Source organism: Somniosus microcephalus, chromosome 7 (assembly GCF_052327205.1).
Source record: "Somniosus microcephalus isolate GS21.2 chromosome 7, FLI_Smic_1.0, whole genome shotgun sequence".
Classification (NCBI taxonomy): domain Eukaryota; kingdom Metazoa; phylum Chordata; class Chondrichthyes; order Squaliformes; family Somniosidae; genus Somniosus; species Somniosus microcephalus.
The window spans coordinates 37,553,391-37,567,932 of record NC_140993.1 but is presented as its reverse complement, the minus strand read 5'-3'; the positions used below and the strand labels follow the sequence as shown (position 1 = coordinate 37,567,932).

The 14,542-nt window shown below is 46.5% G+C and overlaps 1 long non-coding RNA gene across 1 annotated transcript in view; it reads left to right on the top strand.

The window, feature by feature from the left end:
- Positions 1-14,542, top strand: part of LOC147114613 (uncharacterized) — a 39,765-nt gene that overhangs the window by 23,368 nt on the left and 1,855 nt on the right. The gene's annotated exons all lie outside the window — the stretch shown is intronic.

Here is a 14,542-nt window from a genome sequence, read left to right as displayed (position 1 = left end):
CCCTGCCCCATATCCCATATTTCCTTCTCCCTCATGTATGCATCAAGCCTCCCCTTATATGCTATCTGTTTCAACCACTCCACATGACAGTGAATTCCACATTCTCGCCACTGCTTCTGTAAAGACATTCCTAGTAATTTCTTAATTGATTTGTTGACATAAGCACTTCAATGATAATAAAGTACAAGATGCTGTTCAGATTCCAAAGGATTCAGCTTTGGTCAGTTTGGCAATGTCAGCAGCTGTTAGTAATGTGACAGGTGTCATGCCTCTTGAGAAAGAAAACATGCAAATATCCCATGACTCACTGATTCAGTCAGCTATTTGCTGAAAACTATTCTTGCCAAATGATTACTTCTGGCCAGTTGCCACCCTAGGAGTATATAGTTCCTTCAGTGAATTCAACATGTCACCATGAGGATTCATTAACAACCTACTAATTAACCTTAATAAACTAGTTGCGTGACGGGAGTCATAACCAGCACAAAGGAAGGTGGTTTTGGATCATCTCAGCCCCAGGACATTGCTGCAGGAGTTCCTCAGGGCAGTGTCCTAGGCCCAACCATCTTCAGCTGCTTCATCAATGACCTTCCCTCCATCATAAGATGTGGGGATGTTCACTGATGCTTGCACAGTGTTCATAAGAACATAACATAAGAACATAAGAAGTAGGAGCAGGAGTAGGCCATACGGCCCCTCGGGCCTGCTTTGCCATTTAATAGGATCATGGCTGATCCGAATCTAGACTCACATCCACTTCCCTGCCCGTTCCCCGTAACCCCTAATTCCCTTATCAGCTAGGAAACTGTTTATCTCCGTTTTAAATTTATTTAATTTTGCAGCTTCCACAGCTCTCTGAAGTAGCAAATTCCATAGATTCACCACCCTCTGAGTGAAGAAGTTTCTCCTCATCTCAGTTTTGAAACGGCAGCCCCTTATTCTAAGATTATGCCCCCTAGTTCTAGTCTCACCCATCAGTGGAAGCATCCTCCCCGTATCCACCCGATCAAGCCCCCTCACAATCTTATATGTTTCGATAAGATCGCCTCTCATTCTTCTGAATTCCAATGAGTAGAGGCCCAATCTACTCAACCTTTCCTCATAAGTCAGCCCCCTCATCTCCGGAATCAACTGAGTGAACCTTCTCTGAACTGCCTCGAGAGCAAGTATATCTTTTCTTAAATATGGAAACCAAAATTGTATGCAGTATTCCAGGTGTGGCCTCACCAGTACCCTGTATAACTGAAGCAAGACTTCCCTGCTTTTATACTCCATCCCCCTTGCAATAAAAGCCAAGATTCCATTGGCCTTCCTGATCACCTGCTGTACCTGCATACTAACCTTCTGTGTTTCATGCACCAGGACCCCCAGATCCCTTTGTACTGTAGCACTTTGCAGTTTCTCTCCATTTAGATAATAATTTGCTCTTTGATTTTTTCTGCCAAAGTGCATAACCTCACACTTTCCAACATTATATTCCATCTGCCAAATTTCTGCCCACTCACTTAGCTTGTCTATGTCCTTTTGCAGGTTTTTTATGTCCTCCTCACTCACTGCTTTCCCTCCCATCTTTGTACCGTCGGCAAACTTGGATATATTGCACTTGGTCCCCTCCTCCAAATCGTTAATATAGATTGTAAAGAGTTGGGGTCCCAGCACTGACCCCTGCGGAACACCACTAGTTACTGATTGCCAACCCGAGAATGAACCATTTATCCCAACTCTCTGTTTTCTGTTAGATAGCCAATCTTCCACCCATGCCAGTATATTACCCCCAATCCTGTGATTTTTTATCTTGTGCAGTAATCTTTTGTGTGGCACCTTGCCAAATGCCTTTTGGAAGTCCAAATACACCACATCCACTGGTTCCCCTTTATCCACCCTGTTTGTTACATCCTCAAAGAATTCAAGCAAATTTGTCAAACATGACTTCCCCTTCATAAAACCATGCTGACTCTGTCCGATTAAATTATGCTTATCCAAATGTCCTGTCACTGCTTCCTTAATAATAGACTCCAACATTTTACCAAACACAGATGTTAGATTAACTGGTCTATAGTTTCCAGCCTTTTGTCTACCTCCCTTTTTAAATAAGGGTGTTACATTAGCAGTTTTCCAATCTGCTGGGACCTTTCCTGAATCCAGGGAGCTTTGGAAAATTACCACCAATGCATCCGCAATCCCTACCGCCACTTCTCTCAAGACCCTAGGATGTAAGCCATCAGGTCCAGGGGATTTATCCACCTTAAGTCCCATTATCTTACCGAGTACCATCTCCTTAGTGATTTTCTCCCCCCCCTATAGCCCCCTGTTTGTCCAGTGTTGGGATATTTTTAGTGTCCTCTACTGTAAAGACTGATACAAAATATTTGTTCAGCGTTTCTGCCATCTCCATGTACCCCACTACTAATTTCCCGGTCTCGTCCTCTAAGGGACCAACAATCACTTTAGCCGCTCTTTTTCTTTTTATATAACTGTAGCAACTCTTGTTATCTGTTTTTATATTTTTTGCTAGTTTACTTTCATAATCTATCTTCCCTTTCTTAATTAATCTTTTAGTTATTCTTTGCTGGCTTTTAAATGCTTCCCAATCTTCTATCCTCCCGCTAGATTTGGCTACTTTATATGCCCTTGTTTTCAGTCGGATACTATCCTTAATTACTTTACTTAGCCACGGATGGCTGTATTTTCTTTTACGCCCATTTTTCCTCAGTGGAATATACTTTTCTTGAAAGTTGTGAAATATCTCCTTGAATGTACACCACTGCTCATGTACCGTCTTACACCTTAATCTATTTTCCCAGTCCACTTTAGTCAACTCTGCTCTCATACCTTCATAGTCTCCTTTATTTAAGCTTAGTACGCTGGTTTGAGATCCAACTCTCTCACCCTCCAACTGAATTTGGAATTCAACCATGTTATGGTCACTCATTCCAAGGGGATCCTTTACTAGGACATTTTTATTAATCCTGTCTCATTACACAGGACCAGATCTAAGATTGCCTGGCCCCTGGTTGGTTCAGTAACATACTGCTCAAGGAACCCATCCCTAATGCACTCTATGAACTCTTCCTCAAGGCTGCCCTGCCCAGTTTGATTTGTCCAGTCAATATGAAAGTTAAAATCTCCCATGATTATAGCTGTTCCCTTATTACAAGCCCCAACTATTTCTTGATTTATACTCCGACCAACAGAGTTGCAACTGTTAGGAGGCCTATAGACTACGCCCACTAGTGACTTTTTCCCCTTATTATTCCTTATCTCCACCCAAACTGTTTCACTATCCTGATCCTTTGACCCAATATCATTTCTCACTATTGCAGTGATTCCATCCTTTATTAACATAGCCACCCCACCTCACCTTCCTTCCTGTCTGTCCTTCCTAATAGTCAAATACCCCTGGATGTTGAGTTCCCAGTCATGGTCACCTTGCAGCCATGTTTCTGTAATGGCCACCAGATCATACCCATGTGTAGTTATTTGTACCGTCAACTCGTCTATTTTGTTACGAATGCTGTGTGCATTCAGATAAAGAACTTTTAAATAAGTTCTGTGACAATTTATTCCTGCTTTTATCCCCTTTACTACTTTACCTTTATCTTTATATATTCTGTCCCTTCCTGACATGCTCTGGTTTTTAATTCCCCCACTGCTACCTTGCTCTATTGCCTTCTCCACTGACATTTTTATTTTTTGCTCTCTTGAAACCTCCCCCCCAGTGATTAGTTTAAAGCCCTCTCTACAGCCCTAGTTATTCGATTCACCAGGATTCTAGTCCCAGCACTGGCCAAGTGAAGTCCGTCCCAACAGAACAGCTCTCTCCTGTCCCAGTACTGGTGTCAGTGTCCCAAGAAGCAAAACCCATTTCTCCCACACCAGTCTTTGAGCCACGCATTTAACTCTTTGATTTTATTTACCCTAGCCAAATTTGCTCGTGGCTCAGGTAGTAATCCAGAGATTATTACCCTTGTGGTTCTGCTTTTTAATTTGGCCCCTAGCTGCTCATACTCCCTCAGCAGAACCTCTTTCCTTGTCCTATCTATGTCGTTGGTACCAACATGGACCACAACAACTGGATCCTCCCCCTCCCACTCCAAGTTTCTCTCCAGCCCAGAGGAGATGTCCTTAACCCTGGCACCGAGCAGGCAACACAACCTTCGGGACTCTCGCTCTCGGCTGCAAAGAACCCTATCTATCCCCCTAATGATACTATCCCCTACCACTACAACATTTCTTTTTACTCCCCCCACTTGAATGGCCCCTCGTTCCACGGTGCTGTAGCCAGGTTGCTCATCCTCCCTGCAGTCCCCATTCCCGTCCTCACAGGGAGTAAGAGCCTCGAACCTGTTGGACAAGAGCAAGGGCTGCAGCTCCTCCAACACTACCTCCTGGATCCCCATACCTGCCTCACTCATAGTCACACCCTCCTGTCCCTGACCACGGACTACATCTGAATTAGTTAATCTAATTGGTGTGACTACTTCCTGGAACACAAAGTCCAGATAACTCTCCCCCTCCCTGATGTGTCGCAGTGTTTGAAGCTCGGACTCCAGCTCATCGACACAGAGCCGGAGTTCCTCGAGCAGCCAGCACTTACTGCACATGTGATCACTGTGAACATCAATGGTGTCCACCAGCTCCCACATATTGCAGCAGTAACACATCACCTGCTCTCCCATTCTATGTAATTAATTACATTTATTATTATTATTTTTAAATACCCTCTGCCCCGATTCTAGATGGTGAATATCACACCTCTTTTTAATTGAACTTACCAACATATAAAGGTTTAAAAGGGAAGAAAAAGTACTCACCAACCAGCCAATCACCTACCAGCTTGGCTGTGATGTCACTTTTGAATTCTGACCTCCCTTTGGAATGTTGCCTGTGGAGCCTGTTTAGGCTGCCTCGCCTCGCTGCTCCGACTCGACACCCGCTGCTGCTCCTGGCTGCCTCGACTGGGCCTCGCCTCGCTGCTCCGCCACCGCAATGTCTGCTAATCCTAGGCTGGCAGGGAAAACAAGGCCAGAAACAAAACAGAAACAGCGCCTAACACCCCACTTACCCTAACTCTCTCACTTACCCAAACTCTCACAGCACTCTCTGCTACTCGCACTCTTTATCTGAGGAGTTCCACTTGCAACTCCTCAGATAATAAAAGAGTCCATAGCCGCATGCAGCAAGACCTAGACAACAATCAGGCTTGGGCTGATAAGTTGCAAGTAACATTTGCACCACACAAGTGCCAGTCAATGACCATCTCCAACAAGAGAGAGTCTAACCACCTCCCATTCAACAGGATTACCATCGCCAAATCCCCCACCATCAACATCCTGGAGGATCATCATTGACCAGAAACTTAACTGGACCAGCTACATAAATACTGTGGCAACAAGAGAAGGTCAGATGCTGGGTATTCTGTGGCGAGTGTCTAATTTCCTGACTCCCCAAAGACTTTTCACCATCTACAGGGCATAAGTCAGGAGTGGGATGGAATATTCTCCACTTGCCTGGATGAGTGCAGCTCCAACAACACTCAAGAAGCTCGACACCATCCAGGACAAAGCAGCCCACTTGATTGGCACCCCATCCGCCACCTTAAACATCTACTCCCATCAGCCCCGGCGTACCATGGCTGCAGTGTGTACCAACTACAAGTTTCACTGCAGCAACGCGCCAAGGCTTCTTCGGCATCACCTCCCAAACCCTCTACTACCTAGAAGGACAGGTCAGCAGTCGCATGGGAACACCGTCACCTGCAAGTTTCCCTCCAAGTCACACACCATCCTGACTTGGAAATATATCCCCGTTCCTTCACCGCCGCTGGGTCAAAATCGTGGAACTCCCTCCCTAACAGCACTGTGGGAGTACCTTCACCACACAGACTGCAGCGGTTCAAGGAGGCGGCTCATCACCACCTTCTCGAGGGCAATTAGGGATGGGCAATAAATGCTGGCCTTGCCAGTGACATCCACATCCTAGGATCGAATAAAAAAAAAAATAAATACCCAGAATATTAGTGCAAACTAGTACTGTTTGGACATGATGGAGAATTAGGAATAGCTGAAAACCTTGGAGCAGACAACAGATGCTGTTGCAACCTTTATCCAATTTGTTGCCCATATTAATGCTGTTGTGTATGTATCTTTAAGAGAATAACTGGTCTCAGACTGCAGTACCGGCAGTGACCACCCCTGTATAAAAGGCGCTAGTGAGCCTCTGTGTTTTTAGTTTTCACTATGGACTTCCACCAGTAAAGACTTATTTTGTTCACTCCTGCTGTCCGTGTCTCAATTATTCACGGACGTAACACTGGCGACGAGTAAGAAACGAACTTACCTGCAACTCGGCAGCACCTCAGACGACGTTATTGAAGGTCGAAGCCAGAAGAAAGAAAAAAAAAAAAAATCCAAAGAAACTCGAGAAATGGGCGTCAACCGTGGGCAGCCGCCCTCCAAATCGTCGGATTGAAAGCTTGCAGGAGAGACTGTCCAGGGCCAGGCTTGGTTCCTCGGTCTGTGGTTTCCCAGCTAATCGGGCTGGTGGCAGGTAGTGCACTGATCCTTCCTGGGCTGCGGCGGGCTAGAGCTCGATCGGGTGGCTTTTCAACGGGGCCGGGCAGCGAGTCGGGAAGCAAAGAGAGAGAGAGAGGGTGGAGCACACAGGGCGCGGCCGGTGCTTCGAAGCCGGGCAGCGCTCGACCTAAGAAGAGGGAGGGAAGTGTCCCAGAGGGTCCGCTCCACGACGGGAAAATAATAAAAGGAAAAAAATCAATATTAAATGCGCAAGAAACCGTGGAAAACAGCGCTAACAACAGCGGGGAAGAAGGCAAAGCGCGGGAGGCGCCATTTTGTTAAATCGGAGAAGAAGGCAAAGCGTGGGAGGCGCCATTTTAGATTTGCAAGATGCCGAAGACTGGCTGTGTCACTGCTTTTGATAATACAATAGAGGACTGGACCACGTATGTGGAAAGAGTCGAGGTATATTTCGAGGCAAACGAAATAGCGGAGGGGAAAAAGGCATCGATATTGCTAAACTTAATGGGCACTAGAACGTACGGCCTATTGCGGGACCTGATTACTCCAGCCAAACCGAAGGTGAAGAGTTTTAACGAAATTGTTGCTGTCCTACAGGAACACTTAAATCCTGCACCGCTGTTGATAGCAGAAAGATTTAAATTCCACAAGAGAACTCAGCACAAAGATGAGAGCAATGCTGAGTATCTTACGGAACTACGCAAGCTATCAAAGCATTGCCAGTTCAGAGCAGGACTGGCAGATACCCTACGGGACAAATTTGCCTGTGGACTCCTGAGTGAAGGAACACAGAAGAAGTTACTTTCAGAGAAAGAGCTGACGCTAGATAAGGCTTTCAGCGTGGCAGTATCGTATGAAGCAGCAGCCAGGGGAGCTGCAGAAATTCAACAAAAACCACAGGAATACGGCACCCACGAAATGACACGGGGATTTGCAAAATGTTATCGCTGCGTCAGAACTAACCATGACCAGAAGGACTGCTGGTCCAAAGACAAAATATGCAGGCAATGCGGGAAGATGGGACACATTGCACGAGTTTGCAGGTCTGGGAAGAAGACCAGCGACAACAAAAAGGCTACTAAGGAACCGTACAAGAAAGTACAAAAGATGACGGACAGTAGTTCCGAAGACCAGATGAGCGATAATGAATCCGGGAACAGGAGACTAAGCTGTCTCAAACTTCACAATGTAATCACAAAAGAGGATCACCGAACCATTTGGGTCACCCTCATGATAGCAGGGTCCCAAGTTAAAATGGAATTGGATACAGGATCAGCGCTAACCGTCATGAATCGACGAGACTACGAGCGGCTATTTTCACACATAGAGAGACATCCATCGTCTTGACGACGTATACGGGGCAAAAAGTATACCCCAGAGGAAAAATAAGGGTGCCTGTCGAATACAATGGCAAGAAAATACGGAAATTGTATCTCTACATACTGCCAAATGGTGGACCACCGTTATTGGGACGGGAATGGATCAGGAAGATAAACTTAGATTGGCATTCCATTCATGCAATGATGGTGGACGGTAAAAAAGATGAAGACGTCACTCTTGGATGATTGTCAACAATCTTAGCTAACGCCAAAGAGGTATTTCAACAAGAACTGGGCACGCTTAAAGGCGTAACCGCCTCGATAAAAATAGAAGAGAATGCAGTTCCCAAGTTTTTCAAAGCAAGACCGGTACCATATGCAATTCACCCAGCTGTCGAGGCAGAGCTGGAGAATCTGGAGAAGGCGGGCGTGTTGTCTAAGGTCGACTGGAGCGAGTGGGCGACACCCATCGTTCCTGTCATGAAGAAAACGTTAAGCAATAAGTCCGGGGAGCCAAGGAAGATTTGCATCTGTGGGGATTTCAAGGTGACGGTGAACCCAGCCCTTCACACAGTACAATATCCTCTTCCAAGGATAGAAGACATCTTCGCCTCGCTGTCTGGAGGGAAGCGTTTTACAAAAATTGACCTAGCACAAGCATATTTGCAGATGGAGGTTGAAGAGTCCTCTAGGAAGTATCTCACGATAAACACTCACAAAGGTCTTTACCAGTATCATCGATTGGTATTCGGAGTAGCATCGGCTCCGGCGATATGGCAAAGAGCGATGGAACAAGTCCTGCAAGGGATTCCGGGGACTCAGTGTTACTTGGACGACATCCTTGTAACAGGTGAAGATGACAGTGAACACCTTAACAACCTAGAACAGGTGCTCACTAGACTACGGGAACATGGGCTGCGAGCCAACTGCCCCAAGTGTGAATTTTTTAAGAAACAGATATCGTATTGTGGCTGTTAAGTCTGTGTGTTCTAGTTGTATTTAAGATTAATTACTGACACAGACTACAAGAATAACGTTTCAACAGGTCTTTACTAGTTGGAGGTCAGGGCTATACTAACAGCAATATCACTACACGGTACTTATATACCGGTGGTCACCACCGGTATTACGTATACAGCAGCCAGAGAAAGTAGTACATCTCTTAAGGTGGAACAGGCTTAAGTTCTCTTAAGGTGGAACAGGTTACATACACCACAATCCTCCCTTTTTAGCTTAACAGTCATATCCCCATTTAACATAACATAATAACATATATACATATATAACTTCAGGTATAAACAGTTCAAAGGTTCAGTCTCTCAGGAGGCCTTCTGATTCGGGTTGGATAACGCCTTTCGGTGGTCTCTGATTCTTGTTGCTGAGGTGACTCCTCTAGTTGGTTTCCTATGTATTGGACGTCATCATCAGGTACATTCCCTGCCGAGGTAGATGCTTCAGGTTCATTAACGTCTTCCACAGTTGTCTCTGTCGCAACCATGGGTTCGACCCTTGCTCTCGATTCTACCAGTTGATCCGCATGACGCCTTATCACATTGTTACCAATATCTACTGTGTACATCAGAGGTCCTTGTCTGGCCCGAATTGTTCCGGACTGCCATTTTTCGTTTCCATAGTCCCTTGCCAACACTGGTTGTCCTACGTCGAAACTTCGAGTGGTCTTGTTATTAATATGCCGGAACTGTTTGTTTTCCACTTCCCTCCGCACATTTGGTTTTAACAAGTCCAACCTGGACCGCAACCTCCTGTTATAAAACATCATGGCAGGACTTTGGTTAGTCACTGCATGAGCGGCGTTTCGATATGCCATTAGGAAATTGTCCACCTTGTGTTGTAGCGGAATCTGATCATCGTTCATGGCCTTTATTGCCTTTTTGAATGTTTGGACAAATCTCTCGGCCAACCCGTTTGTCGCCGGATGATATGGGGCAGAGGTATAATGTTTCACCCCATTCTTCTTTAAGAATTTTTGGAATTCTTCCGACACGAACTGTGGTCCGTTGTCCGAACATATCTGTTCTGGCAATCCATTCTTTGCGAATATTGTTCTTAACACCGCAATTGTCTTTTCTGAAGTAGTGGTATTCATCTTGATCACTTCTGGCCATTTGGAATGTGCGTCCACCGCAATTAGGAACATGGAGTCCATGAATGGACCAGCAAAGTCAATATGTACGCGTTGCCATGGGGCTGAAGGCCATTCCCATGGGTGTAGCGGTGCGATCGGAGGTGCATTTTGCACTTTTTGGCACCCAGCGCAGCTTTTCGTCAACTCCTCTATCTGTTGGTCAATACCCGGCCACCGTACATAAGCCCTAGCAAGACTTTTCATCTTAACTCCCCCCAGATGACCTTCATGCAGTTCCTTTAGAACTCTTTCCCTTAACTTGGGAGGAATAATCACTCTTGTCCCGTACATCAAAGTACCATGGCAGACGGACAGCTGGTCTCGCCTTGCCGAGAATGCCGGTAACAGAGGATCACCATGTGTTGGCCATCCCTTCACTGTCACCTCGTAGACTCGAGACAGTGTCGGGTCGTTCCTGGTTTCTCTTTCAATACTTGCATTGGTGACTGGTAAACACTCGATGATGGTCGAATGAAATAACTCAACAGGGTCAACTTTCGTCGTCTCTTCTTCTTCAGGTAGTGGCAGGCGCGACAGCCCATCAGCATTGCCATGCTGCTTTGTACCTTTGAATTCTATTTGATATTGATGTGCCCCTAGGAAAAGGGACCATCTCTGGAGTCTCTGTGCTGTCATCACCGAAACACCCTTCTTAGGGTTAAAAATGGATACCAACGGCTGATGGTCTGTCAGAAGTGTGAATTTTTGGCCCTGCAGGTAATGATTAAACTTCTTCACTCCCCATACAAGGCTGAGAGCCTCCCTATTGATCTGCGCATAGTTGCGCTCAGCGGAGGTCAATGATCTGGATGCAAACGCGACTGGCCTTTCCCTGCCATTTGGCAACTTGTGTGAGAGTACTGCCCCAATACCATATGGAGAAGCATCACAAGCCAACCGAATAGGCAGTGTCGGGTTGAAGTGAGCCAACACTTCCTCTGAGGTGATCAATTCTTTGCTTTTGCGAAATGCCTTCTTACAGTTTTCGCTCCATTCCCATGGTACCCCCTTCTGTAAAAGAGCGTTCAGCGGGTGCAGTACCGTGGATAGATTCGGATGAAACTTATGGTAATAGTTAATCAATCCTAGAAACGACCTCAACTGAGAGACATTATCCGGAGCAGGAGCCTTTACAACTGCCTCTATCTTGTCAGGAGACGTATGAAGCCCCTCCCGGTCAATGACATGACCACAGTACGAGATCCGCTTCTGAAAGAACTCACATTTCTGCCGATTAACTCGAAGTCCATACTCTTTCAGTCTGTTGAGCACCAGTTCCAAGTTTGCGAGGTGTTCTTCATCACCATCTCCTGTAATCAGAATATCGTCCAGGTAACATTGTGTGCCTGGAATTCCCTGTAATACCTGCTCCATGGCCCTCTGCCAAATTGCTGGAGCCGATGCCACTCCAAAAACCAGCCTATTATACCGGTACAAACCTCTATGCGTGTTGATCGTGAGGTACTGGCGTGACTCTTCTTCAACCTCCATCTGCAAGTACGCCTGCGCCAGGTCTATCTTGGTGAAGTGTTTCCCGCCAGACAACGAAGCAAAAATATCCTCAATCCGCGGAAGCGGATACTGCACCGTGTGAAGCACCGGATTAACGGTGATCTTGAAGTCTCCACAGATGCGAACCTTCCCTGGTTCTTCTGGCTTGTTGCTCGAAGGATGTTTCATAACGGGAACAATGGGCGTAGCCCACTCACTCCAATCTACCTTAGACAGTACACCTGAACATTCTAGCGCTTCCAGTTCCGCTTCTACAGCAGGTCGTATTGCATAGGGTACCGGTCTGGCTTTGAAAAATTTTGGGTGTGCATGTTCATCAATCTTGATGTTTGCCGTAATTCCTCTCAGTGTTCCCAGTCCCTGCTGGAACACCTCTTTAGCATCATCCAATATTCTGGACAATTGTTTAGGTTTGACATCTGTTTCCCCGGAATCTACCGTTAGTGCCTTTAAGGAGTGCCAGTCCATATTCATTTTCCTAATCCACTCCCGTCCCAGTAGTGGTGGACCTCCTTCAGGTAGCACATATAAGTCCATTACTTGGCTTTCTTTGCCCTTGTGGACCACTTTTACCTCTATCTTTCCGATGGGGTACACTCTTTGCCCCGTGTATGTTTTCAATATAATCTCCGTATCCCGTAGGGGAATATGTTGGAATAACCTTTTGTAATCTTTCTTATTCATGACCATCAATGCCGATCCAGTGTCCAATTCCATCTTTACTTGGACTCCTGCTATCTGAAGAGTGACCCAAATTGTCTGGAGATCTGCATCCTTACCAACGTTGTGTACTCTTAAGCTACCCAGTTCATTACTGCTGGCGTCTGAATCTGACTTCTGTTCGTTTGAACTGTTTTTTGTCACCTTGTGTACCTTTATGTATTTTCCTTGCGGTGACTTTTTGTTGCTGGTCTTCTTTCCTGACCAGCATACTTTAGCTATGTGGCCAAGCCTGCCACACGTTCTGCATTCTTGGTTTTTAAACCAACACTGGTTCTGATCGTGCGTTGTCTTTCCACAACGATAACATTTTACAGTACTCAAAACCAATTGATTTGTACTGAGTTCCGGTGACCGTAGCTGCATTACTGCCGTGCCTCTCGCTGCGGCTTCGTGTGATGCTGCCATAGTGACCGCTTTCTCAAGCGTCAGCTCATTCTCCTCGAGCAGTCGCTTTTGTGTATCTTCTTTTAATAATCCACACACAAATTTATCTCTTAGCGCATCTGTTAGTCCCGTTCCAAACTGACAGTACTTTGCTAGCTTACGCAATTCCATTAAATATTCAGCATTGCTTTCATCTTTCAGCTGCTTTCTGCTGTAAAATTTAAATCGTTCCGCTAGCATCAGCGGCGTGGGGTTTAGATGATTTCTCAGGACAGTAACAATCTCCTCGAACGTCTTCTCCGCCGGTTCATCTGGTGATAAAAGGTGTTTCAATTGCCTGTATGTCTTCGCACCCATTAAGTTTAATAAAGTTAGTGCTTTCTCATCATCTGGGATTTTATTTGCTTTACAATAATTTTGTATGCGTTCTACATACGTGGCCCAATCTTCGATGTCGCTATCAAAGGTATTAATGTTCCCATGTTTAGGCATCATTGCAATTTTTTTATTTTTTTAGTGATTTCCCTTTTTCCAAGATGGCGGCTTCCCGCTCTTGTCTTCATCCTCCGCCTACAAAATGGCGGTTTCCCGCGCTTGGCGGTCTTTCCCGCGCTCGCCTTCTTCACCCGCTGGCTGCAATGGCGTTTGGCGTGCCGCTGCTGCTCCCCTTTCCCAGCGGTTAGTAACTCCCCCGATGCTGTCTCCGCTTCACCGCGGCTCCCTCGGGCATTCGCGCTTCCCCGATGTCGCGCCTCGCAGCCCTTCTTGCAGCCCGGTTATTAGTACCGGCTGCGTTCGCCTTCACCGCGGCTCTCGCGCCTTCAGTCGCCCCAGACGCTGTGCCTTTTTGGCCCGAATGCGGCCCGGCCCTTATCACCAGCCGCGATCGATGTCCCCGCGCTGCGCCTTTTGGCCCGAATGTGGCCCGGCCCTTATCTCCGGTCGCGATCGATCTCACCGCCCTTATTCCTCCGTCTTCCCTCCCCGTCTGTACAGCCAACGCGGCCAACTTTCTGCTCGCGTCGCTGACCGGCTTACCCACCACCGAGGTAGAAGGAAGATAGCTGACTGCCGCTGATGGAGGCTTCGAGTTCAGGATATCTTCTGCACTCCGGGTTCTCGATGCCTGCCGCGCGACGTGTCTTCCAGCAGGGTGATGAGGGTGGATGCCTCTCTTCGACGCCCGTTCTGTGGACGAAGCCGCCGTGGATATAAACTGCCGCAGGGTAAGAATCGGACTCGTCGCCACTGTTAATTCTGTGTGTTCTAGTTGTATTTAAGATTAATTACTGACACAGACTACAAGAATAACGTTTCAACAGGTCTTTACTAGTTGGAGGTCAGGGCTATACTAACAGCAATATCACTACACGGTACTTATATACCGGTGGTCACCACCGGTATTACGTATACAGCAGCCAGAGAAAGTAGTACATCTCTTAAGGTGGAACAGGCTTAAGTTCTCTTAAGGTGGAACAGGTTACATACACCACAGTGGCCACGTGATTGATGAAGAGGGGTTACATAAGTCCCCTGACAAAATTGAAGCGATTGTTAAGGCCCCAGCACCTGAAAATGTGTCGCAACTGAGGTCATTCCTCAGATTGGTGAATTACTATCATAAGTTTTTGCCGAATTTGTCGACAATTCTGCACCCACTGAACGCCCTGCTACGAACGGGGGTAGCATGGAAATGGAGCGATGATTGTAAGCGTGCTTTTCAGAAGAGTAAGGACTTAATCACTTCAAGGGAAGTTTTGGCTCACTACAACCCAGCACTGCCAATCAGGCTGGCGTGTGATGCGTCTCCCTACGGCATTGGGGCGGTACTGTCACATAAATTCCTTGATGGTTTAGAGAGGCCGATAGCTTTTGCGTCACGCTCGTTAACTTCTGCCGAGCATAACTACGCCCAGATTGAC